Here is a 16,589-nt window from a genome sequence, read left to right on the forward strand (position 1 = left end):
AAAATAAGGATAATTCAGATGGAGGAGAGATTTGGGCATGTTGAACGTTTTTGTGGGTGAAAATTTAAATGGTGATTATCTATTTGAGATTGTATTATATATAAAAATGAGAGTTTGGAATTATGTAATGTTCAAAAACAGGAAAATAGTTTTGATCTGCATGAGGCTTGGACAATGGTTTTTTAATTGCAAATTTCAATAGATACATTGTTAGTAAATTTTTGTACTCTATAAACAAATAGAACTTGTTAAAATAGGACCATATGCATAATATCTGTTCATATAGTATCTCTCATTTACCTTTTTGGGGTTTTTATAAAAAGAAACACCTATTGTCACCTCTCGATGTATGAGGAAAGGTAAGTGAATTTTCTGTTTAATAAGGTCTCAATGTATAGTATGAATAGAACAAGAACACCTTTTCCCAGTTACTTCCTTGGCAACACTACCACCATCACTATATTATCATAATGGGATATGCTTTTTCCATTATATTTTGGCTTGTAAGTCTTCTTTTGCAAAGGTGTAGCCCATTTTCGGACTATTGTTGAACAAAGAATTTATTGATTCTAATGATAAATTTCATCCAGTATGTACTTTACAAGGAAATTTGGAAGATCCTCCAACTATATTTTTAAACTATTTCTACTTTATATCTTTTGTAAAACATAAGCATTTGTATTATACATGGCATTTGTCTTACATTTCTTTGGTACAAATTTTAAAGTTTAAACTCAACACAACAAAAAGATTGCCTCTTCTTTAGATGACCAAAGCTGGAACTACTGAAGTTAGTTGAGATTAGAGGTGAATATGCTGGCGGCAAAGCACATCTAATGATAAGATCTCGTAGACCAAGTTTCTTAGAAAAGTCCTGAGTCCGTCACTGCAGTGGCCCCAATGTCATGGAGAATAACCAAAGTTTGATGAGCATCTCAAACAACGCTGGTATGCATTACCCCTGAGCATCCCAAACCAAAGTTTGATCAGCTTATCAAACTAATGATAAGACAAGTGCCATTACCCTTGAGCATCACAAGCAACTTGCGTAAAAAAGTTTTGAAAGAAAAAAATCTCATTCCATATAAAGAAATAATGATACTGTCAATATGATTAATTCTTGACATTTCAATGGATATAACATATGCAAATCTAACAACTAAAATCTCCAAGTTCTATAGTTAGCAAGAATACATATTGATGGAAATATTCCAAAGTAAAACATAGTATAATTAAAAGAACTATATATATATATATTGCATAAGCGCTTGTCCTTTGCGTATATAAATGGTGTTATCTAGAAGCTACTTAAGCATGCACATATAGAAACTTACTAGGTGTTTGGTAATGTTGTTAGGTTCATGCTAACGAGTGCGTAGGCATTGGTTAATAATATATTTTAGGAAAGTTTTAAAATTATTTTTATGAGAAATGAAAAAAATTATCAAAATATTAATTATTTTTCTTTCTTTTCCCATAAATTTTTTTTAAAATAGATTATTAAACAATGCCCTTAAAAACATTCGTTAACATTTTCTATATTGTTATAATAACATTGTTAAAAATACGTGTGGTGTGAAAAAAGAAGTAAAAAAATGTATAACGTTGTTTAATCACTAATAACCGTTGTTAGAGCTACACTACCAAGCTGCCCCTAGATCTCAAACCTTAAAACATGGAGGTCTTCCCCTCTCAAACCTTAAAACATATTTATTTCCTGGAAAAAAACACTCTTAAGAACTGCTTCTTCTACCTCCTTAAATTAGAAAAACAAAATACACAGATTCATTCCAGCGAAAATCCCATCTAAGGTCAAAACCCAGCTATTCAACTTTTTTTTTTCTCTCTCTTTTTTGCTGACTACCGGGCTATTCTACTTAGAGAAAGTCAGAAAAAAAAAAAAAAAAAAAAAAAATCAACTACAATCAAGTTTCAGAACACACACCCACACCGTACTTGGGGCAATTCAAAGCCAAATCATAGTAAAATCACATGTAAAGCTATGCCAATACAAAAATTCCTAGACGTTTACACCCAAAGAAACAATTTTAAATCACATGGAACACACACTCACATCCATACCCATTTACGAATCAACGAAGGATTTGAAACATTCAAACCCATAAACCCATTTAGAAAAAAAAAACAATTTAAATTCCAAATCAAGCAATACCTACCTACACAGCTTGCACAAATGAACAATACCCACAAATGCAAAGAGCTTCATCCACTTGAAACAGACCCGCTTCATCCACTTTAGCCTCTCCTTAGGTACCAAATCGAAGACAATTAGCTTAGAGCTTCGAACTTGGAAGACTGATGAGAGAGAGTGAGTTAGAGTCAGAGAGAAGGAAGACGCGAAAGAAGGCTTAAGTTTAGATTTGGAAATCACCTCCGTGATGGTGGTGGTGAGCGGAGATAATAGCAGTGGCTGTCACAGAACATCGAGGTTCGGCCATGGCGATTCGAACAAAATTTAGAGAGAGAGAGAGAGAGACCGAGAAAGAAATAACAGAGAGCTTCGGGTTTGAAGACTACCACCGCTGGTGGTGGAGGCAAGCTGCGTTGAAGGAGCATAGAGAGTTTTGGTCATGAAGGTTGAGCAGAGAGATATCAAAGAGAAACTTTAATTAATACTAGGTGGCAGCTTACGTGGTAGTGAATCTGGGGTAAAAATTAATATTTTAATTTGGTAGTTAGCCAAATCAACATTTCTTATCTATTTTTTGACGGTATAGACTGTTTTGACACCATACCTAAAAAAATAAAAAATAAAAATATTTATTTATAATATTTACATTATAAATTAAATAAATACTTACAACGGGTGGTACACTTACATATAAATATGTATAATATTGTCTACTTTCTATAAATATATAGATGGTTTTGTGCATTTTTTAATCTAAAATTACATTTACATTGTCACTACTGTTAACGTGTATAATGTCGTGAGCCCAACTAGAATACTTATATAGCACACATTGTTGTACTGCACTTTTACTTATATTGCACTCATATGCCTCCTATATAAAGGCACTCATGTATATTCTTTCACTGAGAAATACAATACAATTATTCAGTATTTCTAAAATGGTATCAGAGTCATTGTTCTAACATTTTCTTAGCAGTCTTGTCTTTATTGGTATTACTCCATTCTTAACATCGCTTCCACAACCGTCGCAGTTTTTCGCCGTAGAACCTTCGACGTCTTCCAGTCGTTATCCTTGGGTTCTGGACTTGCAGCTGCCATCGTTGAGGAGTCCCGCACCACATAGACCACTGCACATACCATCTTCGCCGTGCATCTTGCTTCGATTAGTATTTTGTAGGTACTACAGTGATCATCTCGCCTTAATCTACTCAATTGTGGAAGTCTCGCAATCATCGGAGCTTGCACGCATTACTAGATTACTTATATAATACACATTCTTGTACTACACTTTTACATGTATTGCACTCATATGCCTCCTATATAAAAGCACCCATGTATATTATTTCACTAAGAAATACAATACAATTATTCAGTATTTCTAACATGGTATCAGAGCCACTGTTATAACCTTTTCTTAGCAGTTTTGTCTTTATTGGTGTTACTCCATTCTCAATATCGCTTCCACAGTCGCCGTAGTTTTTCGCCGTAGAACCTTCGACGTCTTCCAGTCGTTGCCCTTGGGTTTTGGACTTGCAGCCACCGTCGTTTAGGAGTCCCGCACCACACAGACCACTGCACATACCATTTTCGCCATGCATCTTGCTCCGATAAGTATTTTGCAGGTACCATAGTGATCGTCTTGCCTCAATCTACTCAATTGTGGAAGTCTTGAAGTCATCGGAGCTTGCATGCGCCCTCACACGCAGCCCAAAGAAGCTGCACCTTAGTCACACATTTCACGCGTCGGCCTCTGTTCTTGCTGACGTCATCACTGCCACGTCAGCCCTAGCTGACGTCATCGTCCATTCACCTGCTGATGTCACCCGCCATGTCAATTGATGTCATTGTTGACTGGACCGTTGACTAGACCATTGACTTTGATCGTTGACTTTTCTCCAAAGTTGACTTTTTTGCAATCCTGATTTTCTTTACCCAGTTTTTCGTGTAGATTTCATTTTTGCAGTCCATTTTTGTAAATTTTTCTTCTAAATGAAGAATAAGGACAAGTCTTCTTCTTGTTGCAATAATCGTCATCGACAATCCAGCACATGTTTTTGCAAACGTTTTGGCCACAATATTGGAACTTACTATCATCACAATAAATCAGATGTTTCAATTTTCGCTGCTACTATTGCTAACACTGAGAATGTCCAACCAATGGCTCCCGTCTTTACGCAGTCTAAGTCTTTAGGTCGCACTTTCACTATGTCCACAGATGACCTTAAAAACATCATCGCTAATGTCATTCGTATGGTTGGTAATGCATCTTATTCCTCTTCTCTCTCAGCTTTATATGGTATGTCTCATTTCTCTTGACTTATGGATTCAGCTTGTTGCAATTACATGACACCTCACTCGTTCTTATTTTCTAAACTTAAACCTACACCACACCCTCTTAATATTTGCACAGCAAATGATTCCACAATGTCTGGTCATAATATAGGTTCCGTTTCGACCTCCAACCTCTCGGTTCCTAGGGTCTTTAATGTTCCTGACCTTTCTTACAATTTATTTTCTGTGGGATAATTAGCTAAATTGGATTATCGCATTATATTTGATTATTCTTGGTGTATTATGTAGGATCTGAGGATAGGACAGGAGCTTGGGACTGGACCCAGAGTTTGGCATATGTTTCCCGTGGACAACCTTCGTCATCCACTTGTTGCTTTTATTTCTGTTGTTGTAGCTGCTGCTGTTTCTTTTATTCCTTCCCTTGCACTTTGGCATGCCCGACTTGGTTACACATCTTCCTTTCGGGTTCAAGAATTGACTTTTAGAGGTTTGTTAGGTTCAGTGTATACAGAAAATTTTGATTGTGTTTCATGTTAGTTAGGAAAACAACTAGCCTTGTCTTTCAATACTAGGGAATCAATATCCACTGATATCTTTGACCTTATTCATTTTGATGTTTGGGGGCCTTCATCTGTCTCTAGTATTGGTGGATCTCGATATTTTGTTGTCTTTGTTGATGATTACTCTCGCTATAGCTGGATTTTTCATATGAAACATCACTCTGAATTATTGCAAGTATATTGTAATTTTGCAAAGATGGCTGAAACTCAATTTTCCAAACGAATCAAATTTTTCGATCTGATAAAGCTCTTGAATACACTCAATATGCTTTCCAAGCTATTTTGCATTCCTATGGCACTGTTCATCAACTAACTTATCTAAGTACCTCTTAGCAAAATAGTAGAGCCAAACGAAAACTTCATCGTATTCTTGACACTATTCGTACTCTCCTTCTCTCAGCCAAAGTTCCTGCTTCTTTTTGGGGTAAAGCTACACTTCATGTTGTTCATGCCATTAATCGCATTCCCAGTCCTGTCATCCAAAATCAAACTCCATATGAGCGCCTTTTTGGGTCATCTCCAGATTATCATCACATTCGCTCCTTCAGTTTTGCCTATTTCGTTCTTCTTCAGCCACATGAGCATAATAAACTTGAGCCTCAGTCAAGACTTTGTTGTTTTCTTGGCTATGACAAAACTCAAAAGGGGTATTGGTGTTATGATCTTGTTTCTCATCATTTTCGTATCTCCCACAATGTTGTCTTTTGGGAACATCACCTCTTTGTCGAGCTCTCTCACTTTCGTGCCTCTCTATCTTCATCCTCTGTCTTAGATCTTTTTCTAGATGAGGCACATATTCCTTCTGTAGTTGCTCCTGATTCTCCTATAGACTTCTCTGTCCAACTACCAGATATCATCGATCCCTTTCTTAGTTCACCCTTTAGTGAACAGGTAGAAGATGAACAGGTTGAAGATGAGCTACCTAACCCCAACCTTGAGCTTAGGTCCCTTGCTCCTGCTCCGCCTAAAGATCTTACACAAAACATTTCACCTTGTCACTCAACTCAGGTAAGATCCATTTCTACACATTTACTTGACTATCATTGTTACACTGCCCTTGCTACACTACACAAGCCTCACACCTATGGTGAGGCTTCCACTGGCCCTTTATGGCAGATTGCAATGAAATAGGAACTTGATGCATTATCTGAATACCATACTTGAGATTTGGTGACACTTTCTCTTGGGAAATCTGTGGTTGGTTGTAAGTGGATCTACAAGATTAAGACTCACTCTGATGGGTCCATTGAGCGCTACAAAACTCGTCTTGTTGCAAAAGGTGTTACACAGGAGTATAAGATTGATTATGAAGAGACTTTCGCTCCGGTTGCTCGTATCTCATCTGTTTGTGCCCTCTTAGCTGTTGCTGCTACCAGTAAATGAGACATTTTTCAGATAAATGTCAAAAATGCATTCCTTAATGGGGATTTAAGTGAAGAAGTTTATATGCAACCTCCTCCTGGTCTCTCTGTTGAATCAAACAAGGTTTATCACATTCGACGTGCACTTTATGGCCTTAAACAAGCTTTAAGAGCTTGGTTTGCCAAATTCAGCTCTACCATCTCTCGCTTGGGTTACATGGCCAGCCATTATAATTCTGCCATATTTCTTCGTCACACTGATAAAGACACTATTTTACTTCTCTTGTATATGGATGATATGATCATAACTAGTGCTGACCTCAATGACATTCAAGAGTTCAAGGATTTTCTCAGTCAGCAGTTTGAGATGAAAGATTTTGGACATCTCAGCTACTTCTTAGGTCTTGAAATCACTTATTCTACAAATGGACTTTATATTACTCAAGTCAAGTATGCCTCTGAACTCTTGTCTCGAGTTGGACTCACTGATAGCAAGACTATTGACACTCCAATTGAGCTTAATGCGCATCTGACTCCCTCAAGGAGGAAACCATTGTCTAATCCTTATCTTTACAGACGCTTGGTTGGCAACCTAATTTATCTCACTGTTACTCGTCCAGACATTTCCTATGTTGTTCACCAGGTGAGCCAATATCTGTCTGCTCCACGATCGACTCATTATGCTGATGTTTAGCTCATTCTTCGATACCTAAAGGGTACTCTCTTCCATAGTCTTCTCTACTCTGCTCAGTCTCCTTTGATTCTCCATGCATTTTCTGATTCTGATTGGGCAGGAGATCCTACTGATCGTAGGTCTACCACTGGTTATTACTTTCTTCTTGGTTCTTCTCTGATTTCTTGGCGAATTAAGAAACAAACTCATGTGTCCTGCTCCAGTACTGAAGCAGAATATCGTGTCCTTGCTGATACCAGCTTCTTTGGCTACGATGACTTCTCAAAAACTTAGGTGTGTCTACATCCTCTGCTACTCCTCTTTATTGTGACAACAAGAGTGCCATTCATATTGCTCACAATGATGTCTTCCATGAACAAACTAAACACATCAAGATTGATTGTCATTTTATCCGTTATCATCTTGTCTATAGTGCTCTTAAGCTGATCTTAATCTCCTCTAAAGATTAACTTGCAGATATCTTCACCAAGTGACATCCTAAGGGACGCCTTCGTACTTTGGTTGACAACCTCAAATTGGTCTCACATCCGCCTTGAGTTTGAGGGGGGTTGTTAACGTGTATAGTGTTGTGGGCTTTAGACACACTTAGATTATTGTATAGCACACATTTTTGTACTACACTTTTACTTGTATTGCACTCATATGCCTCTTATATAAAGGCACTCATGTATATTCTTTCACTAAGAAATACAATACAATTATTCAGTATTTCTAACAAGTACAAAGGCAATAAATAAATTTATGAGAATTGGTGGGATTTTACCGTACCTATGCTGTATAAGAAATGACTGAATCACATGTAAATAAATGAACCAATCAAATCAAATAAGTTTAAAAAAAATTACAAACCAAATGAAAGGTGGAGAAGTAGCCACATGTCTAACTCTTCACATGGGGAAAGGGTAGTGCCAGCCATTGCCACAGTGATAGACAATTCATTGAAAAAGAAAAAAACTTGGCTTTTGGTTTTGGGTACTAGTGATTGGTGTCTGGTGATAAAAAATGAAAGGAGCAAAACCGAAAAGAGGAGAAGAAGGAAAACACAGATAAGGAAGAAGAAGAAAAGGTTTGTGCTTTTGATTTCATTTTATGTGGATCTATTAGTGTGTTTTGGGAATGCAATTTCAAATTTGGGGTTGAGAATGAAATGGCACAAAGTGGCAAAACAACTCAGTTTTACCAAAGATGAACTTATGAACTCTTTTTTTTTCTTATCTCTTTGAAGCTTTGGTCTGAACCATGAGACTCGGTCACGGTTCACTGGATTTTTGTGTAGAGCGAGTTTTGAGAGTAAAAGAACTATTCTAATGGAAGGTTCCCGATTAACCGAGTCAGGTTGTACGGTCCAGTCTGGATTTCAAAACCAAGGTAGAAACAAGTAATAGGCCAAAAATGTATTGACCCCTTGTGATAAATTAATTAATTAATTACCAAAGTTTATTAATTAATCAAATTAACATGCAATGCATGTGGCAACACAAACAAATCATCAACTAAAAATAAAGTGTAGTGAAAAATAAAGTTGACACGGTAATTTGTTTACAAATGGGGAAAACCTCCGAAGCAAAAATCTCATCAGGTGATTTTAAGGTCACCACTTCCGAGAATTCACTATTATCACAACAAGCGGTTATAAATAAAGGAATTCCAGTACCTTATACCAACCTACAGTTGAACCCTTACCCCAATTGGACTTGTTTTGTAATGACAATCTCTCTTTTTAATGCACGGCTCCTAGTACGTGACTAACCAATAGATGTGCAAATCCCAGTACGCGACTTAATCACCAACTTAAGAAAGATGTTGACTGCAAAATTCTTCAGTTCATCACACGATGCTCCTTGGTTACAAAACCCTACAATGTACAAACATAGCAGCTTCTTCAAGAGAAAGAAGAACTAGGGTAAATTCTGTCTCCGGTCACAATTTGTATAAACAAAATTTTGCTACATGTACAAGTAACTTGAGCAACCTTTGACGGCCTTTAAAACAATCCTTATATATGTTTAGGATTGTGAGGAAAGAAAGTCCAAACATACATTCATGGATTGGAATGAAATCAGATCTGGAAAACTGATTTTCATAAATTTCGACAAATATCCTATCTGTCGAGAAGCTGTCGAGCCTCAGGCTGAAACAGCTTTTAAGCCTTGATAAATAGTAGCTGTCGAGCTTTAAAATCTAGCATTTCTTCACTTGATTCTTAGACAGACTTGCATGGCTTTAACACTTGAACTTGAAATCTTGTTCCTTGAAGCATTAAACACATTGTAGATTTACCAAAATATAAGTAAAGTGCGTTTTGTCAAAGGATTAGCCAATTACATAAAATATTGACATATGTTCCTAACATGATTCACAAATGTCCAAACAACAACATATGCCAATATAAACATATCTCTTAAACCAAAATTTTGTCCTGAATGTTCAAATTTGGACAAAGTTTCAGACGGGTCGTAGCTAGTAAATACCAAATGGCATTTTCTAGTTAATGGAAAGAATTGAAGGAAGACTGTTGGCTGCCCCATAGCTTTTTAGGTTAGAGCCGGTGGGATTGAGACTGCAAGTTAATTTTGTAGTTTAGCAAGACTGTTTATCATTACTTACTTGCGACCACAGCATTAATGGCTTGATTTATAAATTAATTTATGAATTGTACATGCACGTTCCAATATAGAAATCCATCTATTTCACACTGCAATATGCAGTCTAGCGTAGATACACAGTTTATAGTAGTTAATGTGAATACTGGTGTGACTGTTGAGAGCAAAGCAGGCTAAATTGTACGATGCCAAAGACTTTAAACTATCTGTGGTACAATTCTTGCTAAATTCATTTCAGCAGCCATGGACCAACGAAATTATGATAAGTTGCTTCAATACCAAAAACAGATAACCAGTACAGTCAGGAGAGAATTATGACCCCACAACAATGGTTCTTTTCATTCAACCACAATATTCCCCAGCCAACCCCTCTCTCTCTCATGAGCTTTGAATTAAATCTTACATCATCTTTCAAGCAAGGCTACAATCTCACTAACTATAATAAGACCCTCTTGCATTTAAAACACACTTAACCTTTCTGCTATCTAGAATACTATTGCGCTTATATCATGAAGCCCTTTGAAATTTCATTAAGCATTAATCCATTAGCTTCTTCTTCTTCTTCTTCTTCAGATCAAACAAATACTGAACTTCTCAATCTTTTCCCAAGCATGGACCAGAATTCTCTTGATCCACATTCATCGCTAAGCAATCTCCCTAGCTGGCCTACTGTATTAATGGAAGAAAACCCTAAAGCATGCAGTGATGATCATGAGGATGTCACTTTGGCCTTAAACATTGGCCTTCCTAATCATTCTAGTGGTTCCATTGATGCAAATCCAATGGAAACTGCAAACATAGCAGCCAATAATTATTGGACACCAACTCCCGAACAAATACATATTGGTTTCATTCACTTTTCTTGCCATGTCTGCCTCAAAACCTTTAATCGCTACAACAATCTTCAGGTGCAATTTTTATTTACTTTATAATCTAGATCTTTAGGTGCAATTTTTCTAATTTCCTTTAAAAAAAAAAATCAACTTTTATCAACTTAAAACTTTTTTTTTCCCATTCAATGGCTTTTTAACTTTTACCTGTATTGAACCAGATCTTAATTCGTAATTCAAGTACCTCTTGTGGTGCTTGGATATTTTGGGGTTTGAACCCCATAAAGCTAGTAACAAATTTGAGATTTTTCTTATAAAACTAATATAGATTTTTATGGTAAAAGGACCTATGGGGGCATGGATCACAATATTGAAGAGGGGCAGATTCGTTGAAGGGAAGTCAATCACAACCCATGTTAGGCATTCCATGTTATATTGTTGTGCTGAAGGGTGCAAGAACAACATAAGCCACTCGAGAGCAAAACCTCTAAAAGATCGAGACTTCCGAACTTTGCAAACCCATTACAAGAGGATTCATGGAATGAAGAACTTTGAATGTCGCCAGTGTGGGAAGCTCTTGGCTAAGAAAGGTGACTGGCGAACTCACGAGAAGAATTGTGGAAAGCGTTGGCTTTGTGTTTGCGGTTCTGACTTCAAGCACAAGAAATCTCTCAAAGACCACATTAAAGGATTTGGTTCTGGTCACAGCCCATATCCTCCTACATTTGAGGGTTTTGATGAGGTACTCAAGGACACTTCCCCTTTCATCTTTGTCTAGTATAGCTAGGGCACGCTTAGTTAATATTCACTTATAATTGGTTTAATCATTTATATGTGAATTATGATCCTAATTAATCTATTTGAGTATTCATAATCAACTTTTTCTTTTTTGTGAGAAAGGCTGAATCAACTAACATTTGGAGGATGGGGAGTGAGAGCTTATTTTATACTAAGCTCTTTTTAAAAAAATTAATTTTTTGTCGTGGTTGGACCTACAAAATTTACAGATTGGAAATATATAATTGATGCATAAATAGTTTACCTTTGTTATAAACTACTGCTGCAAACTCAAATCAACTAATCCTCATATGGACATGCAATACACCTTCCACGAGGGCAACGAAGTGGCAGATTTGTCGGCAAAGGAAGAACAAGGCAACAAGTAGAACTTTCTCTCTTATAGTCTTATTTCTTGGGTAATGTTTAATGTCCTCCGTGTGGTTGCCACGGGTCGGAGGTCCGAAGTAGTTTCTCTGTTTGTGATAAAGAAAACTACTATAAATTTTATAACAAAATTTCACAAAAATAATATGGTGACTAATGAATATGATTGATAGATTTGTTTATATATATATACTACTATAAATTTTATAACAAAATTTCACAAAAATAATATGGTGACTAATGAATATGATTGATAAATTTGTTTATATATATATATATATATATTTTTAAATTTTATATAGAATCAAGTCAAAATATATAGTTCTTATAACCCCACGCTACTAGTACAAAAGTTAGGCCCTTTTGTAGTGGTACTTTAGTTATGTAATATATTATAAGTCTGTTTAAAAAACTCTATATACTACTTTCGTGTTTGAGTATTTTAATAAGTATTACTGTTTTTTTTTAAAAAAAGGATGTTTATCTTACATTGGTTGTGTGTGTTAGAATTTCAGTCCTTATAACCCCAGGCTACTATTACAAAAATTAGATCATTTTGTAGTGGTACTCTGGTTATGTAATATATTATAAGCCTATTTAAAAAACTCTATATATTACTTTTGTATTTGTGTATTCTAATAAGTATTCATGTTTCCTAAAAAAAAAAAAAAAGTATTCTATAAAGTTTTTTTGCTAATAAAAGTATGCTATCTAATTAAGTTAAATAGTATCATCTCAAGCTCAACCCTAGTATATTAGTAGTTGTTACCTGTTAGCCATTAACATAGTCACATAGGTGCGTGAATGGGTAAAAATGTTAGTCTTGGAAATTACTTTTAGTAATGGTATCACGATTAGACTCTGGAGGAGGCGAAGTTTATAAAACACACATATACATAAAAATACATGAAATATAATACAATAATATCAACAATCTAAAAAAAATAGACGAGACGCTTATAACCCAACTTCGTACCACCCTATTATCATCCCTGCTTTTTTTTTGGACCACAACCATGGTACACAATTAGGCAACATTACTCATGTCATCACTTGCTAATAGGGTAGAGATATCATAAGAAAATTTATAGAAAGGGTCAATTAAACCACATGATATAGTTTGAAGTCGAAGGTAATAAATTTAAGTGGAACTTTATTTATTAAAATATCAATTTAAAAATTATTTAGATACTAACCAACCAAAGTTAATTTGATAACTAATACTAACCAACTTAAGATTAATTTTATATAGAGAATCAAATGTCATGGCTATGAATAAATTTTAACAAAAATAAATGATTTTATTTTCATAAAAATGATTACTTTTATTTTAGATAAGCAATGCAAGGTTAAATAAAGTTGTATCTAATTTCAAATTTTAAATTTCGATATAAAGAAAGAGATAGAAATTATTTGATGTATGACCAAGTTATGAATTGGTGGCTAATGTTGACAGTCCACCATATATGATATTTGTTTACAATAATTAAATCCTCAAGTTGTTGGGAAACATTAATCATCATAAATGATTTGGTACATTTACAAGCTTTTTTCTCCTAAACAATTTAAGATTTTAATTGAATTGAGTTTCTATATTTCTAAGTCTAACATTTTAGAGACTTATTTGAAGGTGAGAAAAATAGTATATAATCATTTTTTTAATCACTTATTATAAAAAATCACTTACAATAAATTTTTTTTTTTTGGGTAACGGGTCTTAAGCCTAACCCTTGAGCCAGTCCCATGACATTGGGCCTACCATTGTGCTTGGTAGTTTTGGGCCTTCACGGCTTCACCTACCAAAAGTTAAAAGGTATGAGCACATCCTGCCAATAAGTGAAGCCCTGGCTTCTTGGGCCTCGCTTAAAAAGAAAAAAAAACGTACCCCTTCATGTTGCAAAAAAATATCTTATATAAGAGCAATTGCATTAGTTTGTTTAAATTTTTATATCTATTTTAATATAAGAATCTACTTTTTCTATTTTATACAGTCACTTTTACAAAGCATCCACATCAGATTATTTATTATACACTCCACTCTATTTAAATATTCATTTTTTATTATACATTATCTATCTATTTTGGGAAAGTTTTTATGGGGAATTGAAAAAACTGTTGTGGGGGGCAGAATGGTCAAAATATGCTTTTGAGCTTCGGGCCTGATTTAGAAGTATTAATTCGTCTGAGCAGAGCCTTGAAGTCCACAAGCAAGCTCTTGCTGGAAGGATTGATTGGGTTGTCCGCGGAGGGGCATCTCCTCGGCCAAGTCAAGTGAAGGTCAAACGACGTGTCATGATGTTTGGAAGAGAATGCTAGAAGGTCTGTTGGGTAAAGATATGTTCCACACAGTTATAGAGAGGAAGAACGCATGAGAAATATCATGGAAAAAGCTGTTACCACCGCATTAAAAACTCTGCACTTACCCATCTAGCCGCGTTAATGGGGAAATGACATCTGAACAGTATAGATCAGCCTTACAGCTGTTGTTTGAAGACTTCCAGAGGGCGGTGGATGGGACAAGTATCTGGATCATTGATTTGATCTATACGTGGAAGATGGAGGGAAGAAGGAGGATGATATAAAGGGAAAAGAGAGGCATTCTAGAGGGGGGAAAAAACAAAAAAAGAAAGCATTGTACTCATCATCTTCAATTTTAATCTATTGTTTGGAGAAGGAAAGCTGATACAAGTCATCCTCGGCTTACGTCCGATGAGAGTTTTTGCTATTTTATCCATTTGTTGTGTAGCTAATAGCAATCTAGCTCATCATATTTGTTATCCAATATCCATAAAACCTAGGTTTCAAGCCCACGCTCTACAAATTTGATTCTATAAGACTTTTTGGGCTTGAACCCATCACGCGGTTGGGTCTGGGTACAAATTGTGCACTTACAACTGTCAAAACAGTTAATTACTTTTTCTTATTCTATGAAAAAGTTTCCTAAAATAGTTTGCTAATATAAGGGCACTCGTTTATAAATCCATTTTATTATTATTGTGAGAGATCGCTTGAGAGCGATGCCCCTCAAAAAAGAGAGGGAGTGATTTTTGTAGTGTGCCTTTTAGAGCACCTCTCTTTTTGGTGTAAGTGGTGTGGAGTTGCCACTTATTTTTTTATGTACAAAAAATAAGAAAAACTAATATACAAATACATGACTGAATTGTTTCGTTTCATTGATTGAATAAAAAAAAAATACAAATTTGAAAGCTTGAACTTTACATGGCTTTGGGTTTTAGTTACAATCTACCCAAAATAAAAACAAAGGTAAAGCTAAATCTACTTAATCAAAAATCTAAATCCAGAGGCTAGGTTACGGAATGGGAATGTGTTAGACACCCATTCCACCTAGACAGTGTCTAGTCTTCTAGACTCTTTGTAACCAATGTACCATTTTATGCATGTTATGAATGATATGTTGAACATGTGAGAACATAATTACACAAAACCATTCATGAATGTATCCTCTTTTGTTTAAAAATTCAGACCTGTTTTAATGATTAGAAAAAAATTGATTTTGAAAAATCAGACCTGTTTTTGTATGTAGAAAAAAAAAGTGGGTTTTGAAGGTAAAAATTCAGATCTGTTTTGATGATTGAAAGAAAATTGATTTTGGGTTTGTAAAAAAATCAGATCTGTTTTTGATATAAAAAAAAATGGTTTTAACTTTGTAATTTAAAAATAGTTTTTTTAAGAGAATTTCACTCATGATACGAATTTATGCAATCATGAATAAACAAAACAAACACAAACACAAACCTGTTTAATCTTTTTCTTTATTTCAAAAATCTGCATATGTTAGAGAAAATCAATTTTGCATCTAAGAAATATACAAATCAGTTTTTAATTGAGAAAAACAACATCTTAGAAAGATGCAGATCCTTTTTTTTATTAAGAAAAAGTCAGATCTACATCTTATAAAGATGCAGATCTGTTTTTATCTTAAGAAAAAGTATTGTTTACATGCAAATTATTGACATTCAAGAAAAAGATTATAACAATTACATAAAAAAAACAATCATGCTTTAAACAAAACAATTACGAATCATTCATGTTATGGACATAAACATTCATCAACATAAAAGGAAGCATAGAAAAGATAGGGTGAAGGAAACAACCTCTTGCATGAGCACTCTTTGTTCTTGAGAGGATGTTTTAGGGTTCAAAGAAACTTATTTAGTTATCCTTAAAACCTAAAAATCCAAATTCTTATAGCAAATCTCAAAGAGGATCAAAGAATATCAACAATTTTTAAGTCTCAAAACGTATGTCTCTTAGAGCGTAAAAAAAAAGGTGCTGAATTATGAGACCCAAGCTCTATTTATAGAGACCAGAAATCTCTAAAAAATAGGCACGGACGATTAGGATGTGAATCTGGACTCATCCTTTTGCGAAAAGATTGAAAAGGGTGTGCTTTATCGTCACTTGAAGGCCATTGGGCCAAAGCCCAACAAGGTGCAATTTGGCACTTCCAAAGTGCTATTCAGCACTCCAAAATTTTCTTGTATCTAGCCATTTTTGACTGATCCTTGTATCTAGCCATGTTTTCATCCTCCGTCCATGATTTTTTTTAATCCATTTTCTAGATAATTTAGGCTTTTTTAAGAATAGTTATCTTGGACAATTATCTTGTAGATAAATCCTTCAAAATAAATCCCAATAAAGTTCAGATTGTCCACAATTTTATTGTTATCCAATCATCCTTTTTAATCTTACGCATGCATCCCTATCTTAAATACTAATTATCATTCAATCACAAAATTATTCAATAAATTTTGATAGGCCAAGAATGTATTGACCTCTTGTGATGAATTAATTGATTAATTAGCCAAGTTTATTAATTAATCAAATTAACATGCAAATGCATGATAGCACAAACAAATCACCAATTAACTAAAGTGTGCAACGGAAAATAAATAGATGTGATGATTTT

The 16,589-nt window shown here is 34.9% G+C and overlaps 1 long non-coding RNA gene across 1 annotated transcript; it reads right to left on the reverse strand.

Annotated features, from left to right (window-relative positions):
• Nucleotides 1-629: 629 nt before the first annotated feature.
• Nucleotides 630-2,606, reverse strand: LOC142613760 (uncharacterized). The gene is made up of 2 exons (XR_012840309.1): nt 2,178-2,606; nt 630-961 (listed from the first exon to the last, which is right to left on the reverse strand). It is a non-coding gene; the product is annotated as an uncharacterized LOC142613760 (long non-coding RNA).
• Between the last annotated feature and the right edge of the window lie 13,983 nt (nt 2,607-16,589).

Source organism: Castanea sativa, chromosome 10 (genome assembly GCF_040712315.1).
Source record: "Castanea sativa cultivar Marrone di Chiusa Pesio chromosome 10, ASM4071231v1".
NCBI lineage: Eukaryota > Viridiplantae > Streptophyta > Magnoliopsida > Fagales > Fagaceae > Castanea > Castanea sativa.